The following is a 20,347-nucleotide window of genomic DNA, read 5'->3' as shown; positions in this document are numbered from 1 at the left end:
GATTGCTTGTCAAACAAAGACTTCCCACTTTAGAAATATTGAAATTGTAGGTCTCTGATAGAGTTAAAGAAACTGCAGTTTTAAACCACATTTCAGGTGTTTCTAATGAAGGTGGTCTCTGGACATTTCACATGAAATTGATTTATGACTTTTTAAGGATGTATTAATGGGCTTCAGAGGATCCATGTGTTAGGCAGAAAGACAGGGATGAAAAGGAGAAAGGGCCCCCCAGAGATGACTCAGGGAGTTGATCAAATAGAATCAGAAAGCCAGAAATGACTCACAGTTAATCAGATGAAGCCACAGGGTCCAAGAGTGACTCAGGAAATGTCCAGGGTCCTCCCAGATAAGAAACATGAGAGGCACAGGCACAGCACAGCCCCTGTCCCCATTTCACCAATCAGAACAAGCCTAGAGAACTGACAGCTGTCAATCAAGGACCTCTCTGCCCTGCCAAAACTGCCTAAAAGAAGCCTCACAATGAGTATCCACGCCTGCCTGTCTTGTCTCAGGCAGGCCCGCTCTGCTGCTCTGTGCTGAGTGCATTAAAACTGACTCTGCTTTCTTGACTTTGGTCTCTCGTCTCACTGTATCTGACTTCCCTGCAACACCGAGACTAGTCCTTTCCTTCCTAACACATGGAACCAAATGCAAAATAAATTCTCCATGTACTTTTTTCTTAAGAGTGTCCAAAATTCTCATTAGATTCTTAAAGGGGTACATAACCCTATATGGGCACAGATAGATTTAAAAAGAACTGACGTACAAGATACTGAAAGGTGGAAATTTAATGTATCTATCTGAGTTGTATTTTAAGTCTCTATGGGTAAAATTGCAATATTTCCAGAATCTCCATGTGTAATATTTCCACATTCTCTCGCCTGGCCTTAGTGCATCTACAAAATAATAGGTGTTTCTAAGGGGTGGAGAGAAGTAATCCATCTCCATATCAATAAGTGATTACAAGGGGGAGCAAAGGCAGATCTGGACCCCAGAGGTTTGGTGGGGCCCCTTTTGCAGCCGGGTTGCAAGAGAGAGACATGGGCGAGCAGAAGTAGATAACTGCTTGTAAGCAAGAAATGGGTTTCTCCCACTTTATTTCTTCCTTTGGCTGATTTTGGCTTTAAAGGTTATTTGCCCCAAGCTGGGAACATATTTTCCCATTGTAGTTACAGTCTGGCATAGTGTAAAACCCAGATGGTTAGAAGAATTTCACCAGGACATTATCATATTGGTTAGCAACATGGGGCTCAAGAAAGCAAACCAGACCCAACATTATGACAGGAGCAGGGCCGGTAAAAAGAATAGTTTAATGAAAATGACTTCAGAGAGGTGGAGCGAGAGCTGGAGGTCAGTGACAAATGCAAGTTCTTTTACATCCAGGGGAGCTCTGTTTAGCAGTAGGGAATTCAGACAGCAACTTATATTTGGACGGTATGGATCCGACACAACAAATGTAGCAGAAAAGCAGACCATGGAACAGGACACATGGTCCAGATAAAGGGCAGAGACTGTAGGATCAGATAGGATAAGTGGTTACATCTAAGGAAAAGGAAACATGATAGCAGCCCCAAGTGTGATGGAGAGCTATGGTCTAGAAAGGCGAGGAAGAAAAGATGCAGAAGGCTATAGCTGAAGGAAACGTAGGTCCTTAAAAAGGTGCGTTATGAAGGGCATTCAATCCTACATCTAACTAGTAATGAATGAAACTCAGAGATCAAATGTGGAATCCACTCACACGTTTGGCTCAGAGAAGATGAAGATTCATCTGGACACTCAATCCCAAATTCAATCAATAGACTCTAGACAAACTTTGCTCTATGTTGGTCTAGTCCCAGTACCCCAACATGTTTCCTTATGATATGATTTAATGGAAGATTAAACAGTTTAATTAAATGAGCTCCGAGCAAAACCCCTCATATAGTAGGTAGTAAATAAGTATTTTGAAATTAATATATGTTCATAGGAAGGAAAATTGAATGCTGCAAAATACCTCAGAACTTAATAATTAATTTCATTCAAATTATTAGCAAGCAATACAATTTAGACTAAACATAGACCTCAGCCTTCAGACACACAGATTCCACTGCAGAGACAGAATTTGTAACTTTTTCTTAAATACTTGATAAAAGATGAAGTTCTATATTAAAACCAGAGGGTTTTTTTGCATACACACGACAAAAATAGCTATTTCTGTTTGTTTTGGACGGAAGGGCCTGCCGTACGGGGGCGTGGCCACGCAGCCGCCGTCCGGCCGTCGCGGTTCACGTGCCGGCGGCGGCGGCGGCCGCTCCTGGACCCGTCGTGGCCCGGCCGGGGACTCCGAGCCTCAGCAGCGAGGTAAGTGCCGCGGTCCGGGGGCCTTTTCGGGCCTCGGAACGGCCCCCCTGCGTCCCTCCGGCGGGCGCGCGGTCTGGCGCCGAGCGAGGGCGGGGAGGGCGGCTGCGGGCGGGCGTCCCGGGGGGCGTGTGATGCGGCCCGTGGGTGTCTGGGGGGGGCCTCGGGGAGATGATTCAGGCCCTGCATCCAGTGCCCTCGTCTGCCCACGAAGCCCGTGGTGCTTTCCTCCCAAGGCCGTGAGAGCCGTGCTGACCGGAGTCCGGGAGGCGCGCTGCCACCCCGCGTTACCCGCCTTTCCTGGCCGCCGGAGGGGAGGGCGGGATGGAGACCCTTGGGGGGTTCCTGACCCGCGGCTCCTCTTGCACGGGACCGTGTCGTCTGTAACTGTGTGTGTTCGTTGCCGCATGTCTTCTCTCCATTCACACCGAAATTTTAAGAGAAAGCCGTGGATGCGCGCCGTGTCCAGTTCTCTTCCTCGTTCGTAGATGCAGCCTTGAATCGGGCATTTGTCTCCTCACCTCCACCGTAACGTGTCACGGTCACTAGGCCACCCTTCCTGTGCCCATCGTCTTTCCACTTTCCGCTCCTCTTCAAGGGAGTCCTAGGTCATCTGAAGACCTAAAGTCATCTGGGAGAGCAAGGGTCACATGAGGGTCTCACAGCTACAGCAAAGGAATTATTTTGTTGTCTTTATTCAGTGGGTATGAGGGTGTCTGCCCGTGAGTAAGCCACTGTTCATACTTTGTGTAGTTGTGCATGACACACTCTCAGTGGTCAGGCAAGCCACACTCATAGGAAAGGGTAGGAAACACCCACCTGGGATACAGAATAATGCCCAGAGCAAAGTGCGGCGAGTGATGTTTGTTCTTGTTTTTTAAGGATCTTACACAGGAATCGCAGTTGGTGATTAGGGAAGGGGAAGAGGGCATTCCAGGCAGAGGGACTGGATAAGCAGGGAAGGGGTGCAGTAGGGAGCCTCTTGGAACGTATAGGGATAGATAACTCTCCATTGATGGGAACTTGTGGGGTGAAGTAGGAAATAAAACTGAAATACGTTACTGCTTTGCTGCTAGGTTTTAAGCCTAGATTTCATTTTAAATATATTGAAAAGGGAACCTGTGAGGGCATTTAGTATATATTCATAAGCATACATTAAGCTTGTGCTAGTTCCAGAGAACATTTGGGGGGCTTCTACCGTTACTGATTACCTCTGAGGTAGTCTGAGACCTCACCTGGAATGATATCCCTGGGAATTCATGGAAAATGCTAGTGAGCTTCCCGTCCAGTTCTGAAATTACTCCGAGAGTAGGAGTGATAGTCATTTACCACTCTTCATTTACGGCTCTTTCTTCTTGCACTTAGTTTCCAGGCCCCTTCAGAACAGTTAACATTTGACCTTCAGGGAGTCTTGACTAATTCTCCTCAGTCTGGGCGAGGTGTCTGTTCTGTGTGCAGCCGGAGTGCTTTCTGCTTTGGGAACACTTGTGCCTGTTTCTGTTTTGTGTATATGTCTCTCCCCTACAACGCAGTGCTCTGTAAATGTGTGCTGGATGTCTGAATGACCTATACACATCCTACACTGAAGCAAATTTTTTGTGTTCTAGGGGGAAAAAAGACAAAAAAGTGGAGAGGAGGGAAGGTGTTGAAATTGAAAATAAATGAAAGAAAAACTACAAAGGGAAAAAAATACGGATACATGTACAGAAAATCTGAAGAACATGCCAAGGAAAAAAATAGGACAACCAATTAGAAAAAAGAAATACAGCAAATATGACATAAACAGCTAATGTCATTACTATAAAATAGCTCATGAAAATTAAAGAGAATGTGTCACAGAAAATTGGCAGAAGAATTAACTTCAAGGGAAAAAATGTATCTGAAAAAGAATTCAAATCCACTATTATCTTTCAGATCTCTGCATTGCTGTTTACTCAGCACCCTCATCCTGGTCTAGGTTGTGTCTCCCACCAACTCCCAGCTATTTTCCCTGACCCTTCACTACCTCTAATCTGATCTGTCCAGTGCAGCTGGTGTGCTGTCTTCAAAACATAAATCTGATCAGGTGACTCCCCACCCCTTTCTTGAAACCTAGGTGGTGGCTCCGTTGGTTTTGGTGAAGAGCCAATAAGGCCAGTCTCTCCCCTTGTGTCACATATACCACGTCCTCCGCAGTCTCTGTGCTTCAGCTGCACTGGGCCTTCCTCCGCTGCCCAGCACAGCACCCTGTAGATCCTTTGCACGTGGTGTTCCTTTGACCCAAAGCTCTTTTTCCTCTCGTTATTACATTTCATACTTGTACTTTACTTTTCACTTTTTCAGGGAAACCTTTGACTTTAATTTACCCTCTTTATAAGCTCTTCTTGCACCATTTATTTAGCACTTCTGGTCATTGTTCCGTGTGTGTGCGCGTGAGAGAGATTTCTTAGGCCCTCCGCCTCTCAGTAAATTTTTGCTTACTGATCATATCCTCAGTGCTTATCTGTTAAATGAAAACTTGAGGCATTATTTTTATGATCCTTAATAGCTCAGTTTTCTTCGTACTGCAAGCTTCCCTAGGAGAGTACTAGCTCTTGGAGTCATTGTTTCCTAAGAACCCTGGGGCTTTGTTGCAGGCTAATTAAAATGCACGGCAGAGTCAGTGCATCACTAGAGGAGGCCGGCTAGTTGGCTGGCTGGCAGACAGCCGACTGAGGGTCGGTTCACAGCAGAGTTTGCCTTTACGTTTGCTCTCAGCTTTGTAGATTGGACACGTGTTATCAGTGTCACCCCACAAGTATAGGTCATTCTCTCAAAAGCAAGCTCACATTGACCATAAGCTTATAGAAGTCTACATACATGAGAAAGCTGGTTTATTAAGAAATATATGTAATGTAGATAGGAGCTTTCATCTTGTAAAACACATTAGTTTCCTTTCCTTTGACCTACATTAGCTGCTTGGCATGTAGAACCACAGAAAGGGTTTTGTTTTAGTTGCATGATTCAGTGTTTAGTTATGACACATCTGTCCCCATTATGGAGTTATTCCAGCACAAATTGGATTTCTTAAGTCTCTGAGCAGGGGAACTCTTCTTAGAATCTCCTTGAGTTGGACACTGCCAGCTTTTCCTCTTTGTGTGTCCCTTTTTGTGTCATTGCGTACGGAAGAGGTGATGCAGGTTACATTACCAGGCTACCTGAGGGCATCCGCACGGCTGGGGTCTCGGTGACACCTCCCTCCCGGCACCTGTGCTGTGCGCTCCTGTGTGCAAGTCCTCACTCCTCCTCCTGCTCTCATAGATTGTATTAAATGCGTTCTTTTGCTGTTTGGAGGCGCTCAGCTTGGGCTTGTCAGTCTTAGTGATGACCTACGAATTTGTCCTTCAGTTTCTGTCTTCATGTTTTTTCCTATCGTTTCTCTTTCATTTTATTTCTACTCTGTCAGCACATAGGATTTCCATTATATGCCACTGTTTTCTCCCGCTCACTTTATTTCTCTTTCCTTCTTTCCCCCCCATCAAAATCATACTTTTTCACATTTCTAACAGTGATAGTTCTGTGTGCTTTTCGTTGAAGAATAAAAAAAAAAACAAAAAACATTGGTCTTCAAACAGTGCATGGCCTTCTGATGATATTGGGTGTTTTAGGCCTGTTTGTTGGCTTTTGGGTTATCTGTCAACCAGCTTCATAGTAGGTGCGAATTCATTGTCAACCTTTTAAATCTTGACTGAAAGGCTATTGGTAGCTAGCTACCTGTCAGTGGAACAAAAATGTAAATGCTCGCAAGAAACTAAGTGCTTGAGGTGAGTAGGTGGGAGAAAAATAAAACTAACTCCATTTTTTTTTAATGATATTTTATGGTGCATTTACACCAAGTTACTTTTCTCTTTTTTTTTTTGAGAGGGCATCTCTCATATTTACTGATCAAATGGTTGTTAACAACAATAAAATTCTGTATAGGGGACTCAATGCACAGTCATTAATCAACCCCAAGCCTATACCTCAACAGTCTCCAATCTTCTGAAGCATAACAAACAAGTTCTTACATAGTGAATAAGTTCTTACATGGTGAACAGTGCAAGGGCAGTCACCACAGAAACTTTTGGTTTTGATCACGCATCATGAACTATAAACAATCAAGTCAGATATTATTCGTTTCATTTTTATACTTGATTTATATGTGAATCCCACATTTCTCCCTTATTATTATTACTATTTTTTAATAAAATGCTGAAGTGGTAGGTAGATGCAAGATAAAGGTAGAAAACATAATTTAGTGCTGTAAGAGGGCAAATGTAGATGATCAGGTGTGTGCCTATAGACTAATTATTAATCCAAGCTAGACCAGGGCAACAAAACATCCACGGATGCAGAAGATTCCTCTCAAAACAGGGGGGGTGAGGTTCTAAGCCTCCCCTTTGTTGGTCCCCAATTTCTCTCCTGATGGCCCCCCTGCGACTGTGCCTGTCTTAGGTTGTTCCTCCCTTGAGGAATCTTACCCGTCTCTGGCTAACCAGTCGTCTTCCGGGGCCATACAGGGAAATGTAAAGTTGGTAAGTGAGAGAGAAGCAATATTGTTTGAAAAGGTTAGCTTTTTACTTCTTTGCAGATTTATGCCCTGTGGCTTCTATGCCCGGCATTTGTCTTGAGGTATCTTTACCACTTGGAAGAACTATGATACTCGGTAATTTTCAATATGAGGCACTAATTCTACTAAAGGGTTGTAATTAGGAAGGAAGAAGAAAAGCTATAGAAGTAGCAGGCGGAAGAAAACATGGGAAGATTGATTATTTCTTTGGCATATCTTCTTGTAGAGTAACTTCAGCATGTATAGGTTTTAAGCTACTAATTAAATTGCATACACACATTAACATAATAGGAATACAGCTACATAACCAAAGCAGACCTACAATTACCAGCCATATCCAGTGAAACCAAGAAAACCAGTTAGCTACCCTAGGCATTTGTGAAAACTTATCAATGATATGATGGATATTGTCTAACTGAGTTTGAATAGTTTGAGAAAAATCAGACAGATTAAAACAACACGTTCCTGGGAACTGTTCACAGCCCATGTGTTCTTTTAACAGTAGGTAGTCTATAGTCACACGATTTTGGAGCGCTGCAACTTGCACTTCTCCTAATTCTTGGTTGAGTTCCGACAGTATAGATCCAGTCAAATTTGTTGTTTTACTGTATGCACAGGCCAGCTTAGATATCTCCTTCTTCATTCCCATGGCAAGTCCAGGAACCGGTGGGATGAATGCAGCTACAACTGCAGCATCGCCTGGATCTTTGTTGAGGTTTTTTGATGTTCATCTTCTGGAATGACTCTTTCAGAGGATGTTGATGTTGGAAGTTCTTCTTCATATTGTATCTTAATTCGTTTTCTGGGTAGGCAAATTAGGCTTTGATCCTCTGTATAAACACAAACAAACCCTTTGCCCACACTTTGACATACCCTTTATACCATTGTGAAGAACTTATTGGAGATCACCACACAGGAACTGCTTTTTTTTTTTTTAAGAGAAAGGAATATTATCAGAAAAATGTACTTCCATAGCTGATCATCTGACACCCTTTGAAAGATCAAAATTAAGGATATGTAAAGCATGCATTAATCGTTGATTTGCAGTTAGTTTTATCCTATCAGTGAGTAATCCCCCTTTATTTTCTCTTTTTTTTCTGTTATCATTAATCTACAATTACATGAAGAATATTATGTTTACTAGGCTCTCCCCTATACCAAGTCCCCCCAACAAACCCCATTACAGTCACTGTCCATCAGCATAGCAAAATGTTGTAGAATCACTACTTGTCTTCTCTGTGTTGCACAGCCGTCCCCTTTCTCCTACCCCCCACATTATGCATGCTAATCATAATACCCCCTTACTTCTTCCCCCCCTTATCCCTCCCTACCCGCCCATCCCCTCCAGTCCCTTTCCCTTTGGTACCTGTTAGTCCATTCTTGGGTTCTGTGATTCTGCTGCTGTTTTGTTCCTTCAGTTTTTCCTTTGTTCTTATACTCCACAGATGAGTGAAATCATTTGGTATTTCTCTTTCTCCGCCTGGCTTATTTCACTGAGCATAATACCCTCTAGCTCCATCCATGTTGTTGCAAATGGTAGGATTTGTTTTCTTCTTACGGCTGAATAATGTTCCATTGTGTATATGTACCACATCTTCTTTATCCATTCATCTACTGAGGGACACTTAGGTTGCTTCCAATTCTTGGCTCTTGTAAATAGTGCTGCGATAAACATAGGGGTGCATCTGTCTTTTTCAAACTGGGCTCCTGCATTCTTAGGGTAAATTCCTAGGAGTGGAATTCCTGGGTCAAATGGTAAGTCTATTTTGAGCATTTTGAGGAACGTCCTACTGCTTTTCACAATGGTTGAACTAATTTACATTCCCACCAGCAGTGTAGGAGGGTTCCCCTTTCTCCACAACCTCTCCAACATTAGTTGTTGTTTGTCTTTTGGATGGTAGCCATCCTTACTGGTGGGAGGTGATATCTCATTGTGGTTTTAATTTGCATTTCTCTGATGACTAGCGATGTGGAGCATCTTTTCATGTGTCTGTTGGCCATCTGAATTTCTTTTTTGGAGAACTGTCTGTTCAGTTTCTCTGCCCATTTTTTAATTGGATTATTTGCTTTTTGTTTTTTGAGGTGGGTGAGCTCTTTATATATTTTGGATCTCAAGCCTTTATCAGATCTGTCATTTACAAATATATTCTCCCATACTGTAGGGTACCTTTTTGTTTTATTGATGGTGTCTTTTGCTGTACAGAAGCTTTTCAGCTTAATATAGTCTCACTTGTTCATTTTTGCTATTCTTTTCCTTGCCCGGGGAGATATGTTCATGAAGAAGTTGCTCATGTTTATGTCCAAGAGATTTTTGCCTATGTTTTTTTCTAAGAGTTTTATGGTTTCATGACTTACATTCAGGTCTTTGATCCATTTTGAATTTACTTTTGTGTATGGGGTTAGACAGTGGTCCAGTTTCATTCTCCTACATGTAGCTGTCCTGTTTTGCCAGCACCATCTGTTGAATAGACTTTCATTTCCCCATTGTATGTCCATGGCTCCTTTATCAAATATTAATTGACCATATATGTTTGGGTTAATGTCTGGAGTCTCTAATCTGTTCCACTGGTCTGTGGCTCTGTTCTTGTGGCAATACCAAACCGTCTTGATTACTGTGGCTTTGTAGTAGAGCTTGAAGTTGGGGAGCGAGATCTCCCCACTTTATTCTTCCTTCTCAGGCTTGCTTTGGCTATTCGGTGTCTTTGGTGTTTCCATATGAATTTTAGAACTATTTGTTCCAGTTTGTTGAAGAATGTTGCTGGTAATTTGATAGGGATTGCATCAAATCTGTATATTGCTTTGGGCAGGATGGCCAATTTGACGATATTAATTCTTCCTAGCCAAGTGCATGGGATGAGTTTCCATTTGTTAGTGACCTCTTTAATTTCTCTTAAGAGTGTCTTGTAGTTTTCAGGGTATAGGTCTTTCACTTCTTTGGTTAGGTTTATTCCTAGGTATTTTATTCTTTTTGATGCAATTGTGAATGGAGTTGTTTTCCTGATGTCTCTTTCTATTGGTTCATTGTTAGTGTATAGGAAAGCCACAGATTTCTGTATTTTAATTTTGTATCCTGCAACTTTGCTGTATTCTGATATCAGTTCTATTAGTTGTGGAGTGGAGTCTTTAGGATTTTTTATGTACAATATCATGTCATCTGAAAATAGTGACAGTTTTAACTTCTTTACCAATCTGGATTCCTTGTATTTCTTTGTTTTGTCTGATTGCTGTGGCTAGGACCTCCAGTACTATGTTAAATAACGGTGGGGAGAGTGGGCATCCCTGTCTAGTTCCCGATCTCAGCGGAAATGCTTTCAGCTTCTTGCTATTCAATATAATGTTGGCTGTGGGTTTTTCATAGATGGCCTTTATTATGTTGAGGTACTTGCCCTCTATTCCCATTTTGCTGAGAGTTTTTATCATGAATGGATGTTGAATTTTGTCAAATGATTTTTCAGCATCTATGGAGATGATCATGTGGTTTTTGTCCTTCTTTTTGTTGATGTGGTGGATGATGTTGATGGATTTTCAAATGTTGTACCATCCTTGCATCCCTGGGATGAATCCCACTTGGTCATGGTGTATGATCCTTTTGATATATTTTTGAATTTGGTTTGCTAATATTTTATTGAGTATTTTTGCATCTACATTCATCAGGGATATTGGTCTGTAATTTTCTTTTTTGGTTGGGTCTTTGCCTGGTTTTGGTATTAGGGTGATGTTGGCTTCATAGAATGAGTTTGGGAGTATTCCCTCCTCTTCTATTTTTTGGAAAACTTTAAGGAGAATAGGTATTATATCTTCTCTGTATGTCTGATAAAATTCCGAGGTAAATCCATCTGGCCCGGGGGTTTTGTTCTTGGGTAGTTTTTTGAGTACCGTTTCAGTTTCTTTGCTTGTAAGTGGTTTGTTTAACTTTTGTGTTTCTGCCTTGGTCAGTCTTGGAAGGTTGTATTTTTCTAGGAAGTTGTCCATTTCTTCTTGGTTTTCCAGCTTGTTAGCATATAGGTTTTCATAGTAGTCTCTAATAATTCTTTGTATTTCTGTGGGGTCTGTCGTGATTTTTCCATTCTCATTTCTAATTCTGTTGATGTGTGTTGATTCTCTTTTTCTCTTAATAAGTTTGGCTAGAGGCTTATCTATTTTGTTTATTTTCTCAAAGAACCAGCTCTTGGTTTCATTGATTTTTGCTATTGTTTTATTCTTCTCAATTTTGTTTATTTCTTCTCTAATCTTTATTATGCCCGTCCTTCTGCTGACTTTAGGCCTCATTTGTTCTTCTTTTTCCAATTTCGATAATTGTGACATTAGACCATTCATTTGGGATTGCTCTTCCTTTTTTAAATATGCTTGGATTGCTATATACTTTCCTCTTAAGACTGCTTTTGCTGTGTCCCACAGAAGTTGGGGCTTAGTGTTGTTGTTGTCAATTGTTTCCATATATTGCTGGATCTCCATTTTGATTTGGTCATTGATCCATTGATTATTTAGGAGCGTGCTGTTAAGCCTCCATGTGTTTGTGAGCCTTTCTGCTTTCTTTGTACAGTTTATTTCTAGTTTTATGCTTTTGTCATCTGAAAAGTTGGTTGGTAGGATTTCAATCTTTTGGAATTTACTGAGGCTCTTTTTGTGGCCTAGTATGTGGTCTATTCTGGAGAATGTTCCATGTGCACTTGAGAAGAATGTATATCCTGTTGCTTTTGGATGTAGAGTTCTATAGATGTCTATTAGGTCCATCTGCTGTACTGTGTTGTTCAGTGCTTCCGTGTCCTTACTTATTTTCTGCCCAGTGGATCTATCCTTTGGGGTGAGTGGTGTGTTGAAGTCTCCTAGAATGAATGCATCGCAGTCTATTTCCCCCTTTAGTTCTGTTAGTATTTGTTTCACATATGCTGGGGCTCCTGTGTTGGGTGCATATATATTTAGAATGGTTATATCCTCTTGTTGGACTGAGCCCTTTTATCATTATGTAGTGTCCTTCTTTATCTCTTGTTACTTTCTTTGTTTTGAAGTCTATTTTGTCTGATATTAGTACTGCCACACCTGCTTTCTTCTCGCTGTTGTTTGCCTGAAATGTGTTTTTCCATCCCTTGACTTTTAGTCTGTACATGTCTTTGGGTTTGAGATGAGTTTCTTGTAAGCAGCATATAGATAGGTCTTGCTTTTTTATCCATTCTATTACTCTGTGTCTTTTGATTGGTGCATTCAGTCCATTAACATTTAGGGTGACTATTGAAAGATATGTACTTATTGCCATTGCAGGCTTTAAATTTGTGGTTACCAAAGGTTCAAGGTTAGCCTCTTTGGTATCTTACTGCCTAACTTAGCTCGCTTATTGAGCTGTTATATGCACTGTCTGGAGATTTTTTTCTTTTCTCCCTTCTTATTCCTCCTCCTCCATTCTTCATATGTTGGGTGTTTTGTGCTGTGCTCTTTCTAGGAGTGCTCCCATCTAGAGCAGTCCCTGTAAGATGTCCTGTAGAGGTGGTTTGTGGGAAGCAAATTCCCTCAGCTTTTGTTTGGAAATTGTTTAATCCCACCATCATATTTAAATGATAGTAATGCTGGATACAGTATCCTTGGTTCAAGGCCCTTCTGTTTCATTGCATTAAATATATCATGCCATTCTCTTCTGGCCTGTAAGGTTTCTGTTGAGAAGTCTAATGTTAGCCTGATGGGTTTCCCTTTACAGGTGACCTTTTTCTCTCTAGCTGCCTTTAAAACTCTTTCCTTGTCCTTGATCTTTGCCATTTTATTTATTATGTGTCTTGGTGTTGTCCTCCTTGGATCCTTTCTGTTGGGGGTTCTGTGTATTTCTGTGGTCTGTTCAATTATTTCCTCCCCCAGTTTGGGGAAGTTTTCAGCAATTATTTCTTCCATGATACTTTCCATCCCTTTTCCTCTCTCTTCTTCTTCTGGTACCCCTATAATACAGATATTGTTCCTTTTGGATTGGTCACACAGTTCTCTTAATATTGTTTCATTCCTGGAGATCCTTTTATCTCTCTCTATGTCAGCTTCTATGCGTTCCTGTTCTCTGATTTCAATTCCATCAATGGCCTCTTGCATTCTATCCATTCTGCTTATAAACCCTTCCAGAGTTTGTTTCATTTCTGCGATCTCCTTTCTGGCATCTGTGATCTCCCTCCGGACTTCATCCCATTTCTCTTGCGTATTTCTCTGCATCTCTGTCAGCATGTTTATGATTCTTATTTTGAATTCTTTTTCAGGAAGACTGGTTAGGTCTGTCTCCTTCTCTGGTGTTGTCTCTGTGATCTTTGCCTGTAGCTTTGCCTTTTCATGGTGATAGGAATAGTTTGCAGAGCTGGGATGAGTGACAGCTGGAAGGACTTCCCTTCCTGTTGGTTTGTGGCCCTCCTCTCCTGGGAGAACAGCGGCCTCTAGTGGCTTGTGCTGCGCAGCTGCGCGCAGACAGGGTTTCTGCTTCCTGCCCGGCTGCTATGGAGTTAATCTCCGCCGTTGCTGTGGGCGTGGCCTGGCTCGGGCAGCTGCTCCAAAATGGTGGAGTCGCGTTGGAGCAGGAGCTGCTGGGAGGCTATTTATCTCCGTAAGGGGCCTCCCTGCTCCCTGCAGCTCAGGGGTTAGGGTGCCCAGAGATCCCGGATTCCCTACCTCTGGATTAAGTGTCCCGCCCTGCCCCTTTAAGACTTCCAAAAAGCATCCGCCAAAACAAAACAACGACCACCAAAAAAAAAAAAAAATGTTTAAATTAAAAAAATAAAAAATAAATTTAAAATGGCAGCTCGTTTTTCTTTATTCTCCGGCGCCAGCCTCAGGCATCTGCTCACCAGTCTTGCTGCCCCGTTTCCCTAGTATTGGGGTCCCTATCCCTTTAAGACTTCCAAAAAGCGCTCGCCAAAACAAAACAGCAAAATAAATAAATAAATAAAATAAATGGCCGCTCGCTTTTCTTATGTCGTCAGGCGCCAGGCTTCCGGTGCCCGCTCACTGTTCTTGCTGCCCTGTTTCCCTAGCATCCAGGGCCCCCCGTGCACGCACTGTGTCTGCGCTCTGGCCCGGATGGCGGGGGCTGGGTGCTCGGCAGTCCTGGGCTCCGTCTCCCTCCCGCTCTGCCTGCTCTTCTCCCCCGGGGAGCTGGGGGGAGGGGCGCTCGGCTCCCGCTGGGCCGGGGCTTGTATCTTACCCCCTTCGCGAGGCGCTGGGTTCTCTCAGGTGCGGATGTGGTCTGGATATTGTCCTGTGTCCTCTGGTCTTTATTCTAGGAAGGGTTGTCTTTGTTATATTTTCATAGATATATGTTGTTTTGGGAGGAGATTTCCGCTGCTCTACTCATGCCGCCATCTTGGCTCCACCCTTCAAGAATTACTCGTAGAGCGCCTGGACCAGCTCCACCAGCACCCACGGCTCCGAGACGGCCGCCATTCCGAGCCGCTCCGGCTTCCTTCCCTGAAGAGACTCTTTAGAGTGTGATTTTTTTCTAAATGGATCTAACTTTGAAACAAATTCTAAAGAGGTTAACATATCTAGTGGGAAAGAAACGTGATTACTCTGCATTCTGTTAGTATATACTCTGCACTTCAAACAGTGAATGAATACGTGAGTATTGCAAAGTTTCTGGTTGTTGATTTAACAAATATTTATTGAACAATTGGTATGTCATCCACTGTGTTAGGTGGTAAGATTCAGTGTTGAGTAAAACCAGATACTTGACCTTCATGGAACTTAAAACCTACTGGAAGGAAGACACATTAAACCTAATTAGATTAAAAGTAAAATTAAACTAAATTAAACTAACAGTCATGATAAGTTCTAGCAGCAGTCTATGTGCTCATAAATGGAATGTTTTACCTTCTCCAGGAGGCCAGAAAATATTTCCCTGAGAAATGACAGTTGAGCCAACATCAGAGGATAAGATGTTTATGAGCTAACTTGGGGAGAAAGACCATTCATACCAGAGAATATTATTGCAAGTGTAAAGACTTGGAGGTAGATGTGATCCTGGCGAGTATGAAGGAATAAAAAAGGCCCGAGTGACCATCCTAAGAGCAAGTGGAAACCACTGGGGAGAGTTAAGTAAAAGTGTGTCATCGGATCTGCATGTTAAATAATGTATTATGACTGAATTGTGGATAACTGGGGAGGGACAAGTGTGAGTTGGGAATAATTTTAATCACACCCAAGAGGAAATACCAGGTAGGCAGTTGCAGTTGTATATTTAGATCTGGACTGAAAGAGAGATCTCAGACAAAGGTAGAAATTTTTGAGTCATCTTTGGTTAGGTGGCAAATTAAAACAATATGTACGTGTACATCTTTAGGGTTCAAAAGTATATTGTGAAAAGAAGAGTTGGCCTTGAACTCATGACTGATCAGAGGTCTGTGAGCCTTAGAAAACCAAGACAGAGCGTGTAGAGAGGAAGGAGGAAAACCAGGGGAGCGATCTGTCCTGGAAACCGAGGACGGAGCGTTTCAAGGAGGAGGCAGTCAGCAGTGTCCAATGCTGCTCACATGTCAAGTAAATGAAGTCTGAAAAATTCCTGTTGAATTTTGTGATGGTTTAAAGTGCACCATTGGGAAGGGTAACTGGAATTATGTGGAATGCGTAAAATAGTTTGAACTCTTTAAAAGCTAATCTCTGAGGCAGTTGGATTGAGAGGGTGCTCCCAGTCAACTTTGTAGTGTGGATGTTTTGTTGTGTCTTTAGTGAAAATGATCCTGGCATGATTAAAAATCACTGGGAAACATCCATTTAAAGAGATTGACAATGCTAGAGGAAAGGAATAGTCTATAGAAAGGGTTCTAGGAAGGCAGAAAAGGACGGGCTCCCAAAACACAATTAGGAAACTAACCTGACATGTGTAGGGGTATTTCTTATAACTTTATTTATTAATAGAGGATGAGAATGCAAGTAAATTTGTATTTGTGGTAATAAAAAATGATGGTTCCCATCTGATATTTATTTTCTCCATGAAATTGAAAAAAAGAGGAAGAAGGTCAGATGTTTTAGGAAAACATGCGAAGGTTTAAAATAGTCGTTGTAGAGTGTATTGACCAAGAAAGTACAGTAGAGTTGCTAGGAAATGTAGAGGCCAGTCAAGGTTAGCCCTGGGGGGTCTATTGTAGAATTTCAAGTATTTCCTGCCTCCTGGAGTGCGGTGAAAAAAAGACTCAGAATGTTGCTTTCATCCAGGATTAACCAGAGGGAGTTTAAGGTATTGGCAAGTGTTGATCATGTACCCAAACTGGATAAAAGGAAAATTAAAAGGCCTAATAACTATTTGAGAGAAGGTGAAAGGGGTCAGTGAACTGGTGGTTTCAGTGAAGTCACAGACCATGTGGTGGATGAATTTGAATAAGCAAGCTGATGGAAGTTGTGATCTCATTGTGGAGTATTTGAATTCGTGGTTTTAGAAATGGAGTCGTTATTAGTGATGACAAGGGCTACAGTATGACCATGGAATTGTGGGTGGCTGAGATGGAAAAGATTAGGTCATTAGATAAGAGGAAGTCAAGAAGTGAGGATGTAATATCAGATGGGTTGTTCAAGTGGACATCTACCTCACCCAGAGTGATGGCAAAACGTAGGATGGAGAGAAATTGTAAATTGGTTGCCAATATCTTCAGTGGATAAGGGATGAATGATGCTAAAAGGAGATAAGAGAAGCTGTTAAGGCTAAATTCAAGAGCCTTGAAGAAACAGGATGAGGTTGATAATACTATTTTGGTGAGAAGAATTTGAGGGCTTGTGTGTGCCAGGCACTCTTGCAAGGCACAGAAAACACTGTGTCCTGTCCTCTGAGAGGAGGTCAGACTATAGAAGAAGGCAGCCTAACATGTGCAGTTAGTGACAGTACAGTGAGATCCTACCTTCGAAGTATGGTGGGAACCTCAAGGAAGAACAGGTTATGTTTAGCTGAAGAAATAAATCATTGAAGGTTTCACAGGAGAGATTATATCTGAACTGAAGTTTATGTAGTTCCTCAAGTGGAAAAGGAGAAGGACATTACAGGAAGAATTATAAGATGTAATGCTCCTAACAATGACAAATGAACATAAACTCAAAGTGATAGCATCCCTTCTCGTAGTAAGCACTGTCGTAATACAGAGTTCTTTATCATTATAATATCTTCATCTCTTTGGCCATAGTTCTGTTTTTTTGTTCTAGAGTTCAACATTTTTCTCTAATGGGATGATTGAAAGCATGTATCTGGTGTGTGTATGTCCTTGTGTCTTTGGTGTTTCTTTTAAAGTTATGCTTGAAATAATACATTACCAAAAATAAATGCGGAGGTGCTCTATAAATAAATACAATACAGTTCTTTGACATAATTTGCTATTGTTGTTACAAACACTCCTTCAGAAAAATTAAATGTCTCCCATTATGGGTGAAGTTATGTTTTAAACCACAAGGACTCAAAGATGAACATGATGGTCTCTGACCTCAGGGAACTCATCGTTTATTATGATTCAGGAACAGGATGTACGGGTGATATCAATATACTAACCACAGGGAATGCTATGACCTTTTTAAAAATCACAACTTATTTCTCTTAAATCCTCAGACATGTTTTTAGAATGTTGATTTATTCCTTTGCTGTTTATGGAAGAGGTTTGATTTCATCAAACTGAATATAGTTAAACAAAAATTTGGTTCAATTGGTAATCTATAATAAAACAAAGTATGCTTCTTTTTGAATTAAGAGCCTTCCTAATTTTGACTTTATTCCTCACAGGTTGGGAAGATGAGAAAAGAAGTGAAGAGAATCGGGAGTTTTTAACTGAAAACTTGTCAGGAGTGTGAGCAGACTGGAGTCAAAAAAGTAAGTCACTTAAACTAATGGTCCTGGGACTAATAAAATGTGAAAAGTTGTTTTTATTCAGTATTTACAAAAGTGAAGAAGTGTGGGACCTAGAGGAATAATTAAATATCTTACTCAGGCAGCACTTTGTTTTATTAAATGTGGAAAGGATGTGAGGGAGACAAAATGTGCTGTGTCAGCATATCATTATATGATTTGGACCTTATTTACTTTAAAATATGTGATGAATTCTTCTGATTTTTTCCCAAACTCTCCTTTCTGCCATTTTGGAATGAAAGCCCTTTGGGGTTGTTTATGTGTTTTATGTTATTGGAAGTTACTTTAAGATGTTGCTATAGTTTAACAAATGTACTAATACTTTGGATCAGTTACAAAGATTTTATATCACTTTATTCCTTGAATTGGTGATTAATTTGAAATTCTCAGTGTCTTGTGGAAGTGCTTATGAAAACAACTTGTTCAACCTAATTTTTTTTGAAAATGTACTTTGTAATTTTAGTTTCACTAGTATTAGAGGAAAAATATGCTATTTATAGTTTTTATGCTTTAAGATGTGTTTTATTCCTGATTAGCTTCTTGTTCCTTCTTAATAAATATTTCAGAAGATAGCCTTCCTCTCCAGTATAATCAGATTTTTAACTTAGATATTCCATTAATTCCAGAAAGCAAGTTTTCATTTAATAAAATTTAATTCAACCTTTAATTATAGCTTATGAAATTTGTATTACATTAAAACTAAGTGTTTTTAATCTGTTAATTAAAAAATATTATTTGGCCATCCTATTAAGGAATAGAAGGCAAACTGTTAATATCAATAGTCATTAATATAATGCTGGGACAATGCTTCTTTTGCCAAATCTTGAGTTTGTTGATGGAATTGAGTTTGTTGAGGACAGTACAGGATGACAGAGTGTTATTTAGAGATTTATTATGCCTTTTTAAAAGAAATGAAGAAATTTTTCATTTGATATGAGTCTAAGAGAAATGCTTTTCTTGGCTACATATTGTATTATCTGCAGGGGCACTGAAGATGCACTGTTAAAAAGCCAGAGACGAGCACGACGATTGCTTGAAGAAATCCCTGCCATGAAGGTAAGGACTTACCACATGGGTGTGTGCACGTGTGTGTGTCCATGTCTCCTGTCAGCCTGCACTTTGTGGGTGTGCCAGGGGGTAGGGGTAAGTGGTGTTATTTACTTGAATATTAGTTCGAGTTGACTAAGACTTATTTATATGGGTCTGTTTGGTGCAGAATGTAGCACATTTAGAAAATTGTAATGTTTAAGCTTGCATTTTTTCATGTTTTTTCTGGAATTTGTTAAAGTGCTAGACTAATTTAAGCTAAACCATGCCAAATCAAACTCATCTATGTTTAATGATGCCTCATGCCTAAGGTTTTTGTTTTTACTGTAATGTTAGCCATAAAGTCTAAGAAGTTCAAGCATTGAATGTTCATGCTGTGTGGTAATGTGGATGGTGATACTGGAGGCTAACATCATGCTTTGCCTATTGCCAACTCAATAAATTTTTGTGTGGTGCTGTCAGCATTTTATTCAGCTCTGTAGGAACTTGAAATAAAATTAGTGTTGGATCAAAATGATCCATATTTTTGTTTCTTTCAGCCAGACTCTTCACTAGCGTAATTTTTAGGTCTTCTCACTGCTGTTATTTGTGGAAACTTTCATTTACCAAGTGACATACTATTAAATGTCTGGGAGACTGTTTTATTGCAGAACTTAAAAACAACATTTGGTATCAACAATTATCTTAATTGTAAGGTCATTTTGCATATATATTTGACTATTAGTTTTGGTATTCTAAGTTTTGAGATAGATAAGAAAGCAAGGTAATTCTCCAATAATATTTTAATTTAGATTATCAAACTTCTCACCATGTTTTCCTTTTGAAGAGATGATTAAGTGTTTTATAGGACAAAATTACCACAGTTAATCTGAGTGAAAGTTGTCGGACATGGTTTTTCTTTGGTGTGAGGTGCGTTTTTTGTGAGGTATTTTCTTTGGTGTGAGGTACGTTTTTTGTGAGGTATTTTCATTTGTTTTATTTTCATGATACTGCAGAATTCATGGAATCCATTTGATGCATCATTCTCAAAGCTCCAACCCCCTTCTTATCCAGTCATTCAGTAACAATACCCTATATTTGACTTCTGATTATCATTTGTGTGAATTTGGGTTACACATTATTTAGGCTTTTTCGTATACTGTTTTTTTCCCTATAAAATTCCGATAGAAATAAAGTCTCCAGAGACCTTTGTTCTGAGGACGACACTGAGACGGGAATCATGATTCATCCTTTTGCCTCTTAACACTTTCTCTTAGCTGAGGCCCTCACTAAATTACATTCCTTTACCTAGATTTTTCCATATAATTTCTTTTGGATAGTTTATAATCATAGTCCTAAATTATTCAGAGGCTTTGAACTACTATACAATTGCTGATTTTATTTTATCATGGAAGGATGCATAATATATATATAATAAGGCTGTGTGCAGTGTGTGAAGAGTTTGAAAACAGAAGATTCATTACTCCTTAGAATACTTCCCTTCTGTAATTCAGTAGTTGCTTTAATTTAATTAATTAAAAAAGGAAATCCTATTTGATCTATATGTGGAAGTTGTTTTTTCT

General features: G+C 40.5%; 1 long non-coding RNA gene across 1 annotated transcript; it reads left to right on the top strand.

Moving 5' to 3' along the window:
* The first annotated feature begins 2,167 nt into the window (after positions 1–2,167).
* Positions 2,168–14,884, top strand: LOC118910725 (uncharacterized). The gene is made up of 3 exons (XR_008992385.1): positions 2,168–2,340; positions 14,175–14,479; positions 14,741–14,884. It is a non-coding gene; the product is annotated as an uncharacterized LOC118910725 (long non-coding RNA).
* Positions 14,885–20,347: the final 5,463 nt, after the last annotated feature.

Source organism: Manis pentadactyla, chromosome 11, assembly GCF_030020395.1.
Source record: "Manis pentadactyla isolate mManPen7 chromosome 11, mManPen7.hap1, whole genome shotgun sequence".
Taxonomy (NCBI): domain Eukaryota; kingdom Metazoa; phylum Chordata; class Mammalia; order Pholidota; family Manidae; genus Manis; species Manis pentadactyla.
This window is presented reverse-complemented; position numbering and strand designations above follow the sequence as displayed.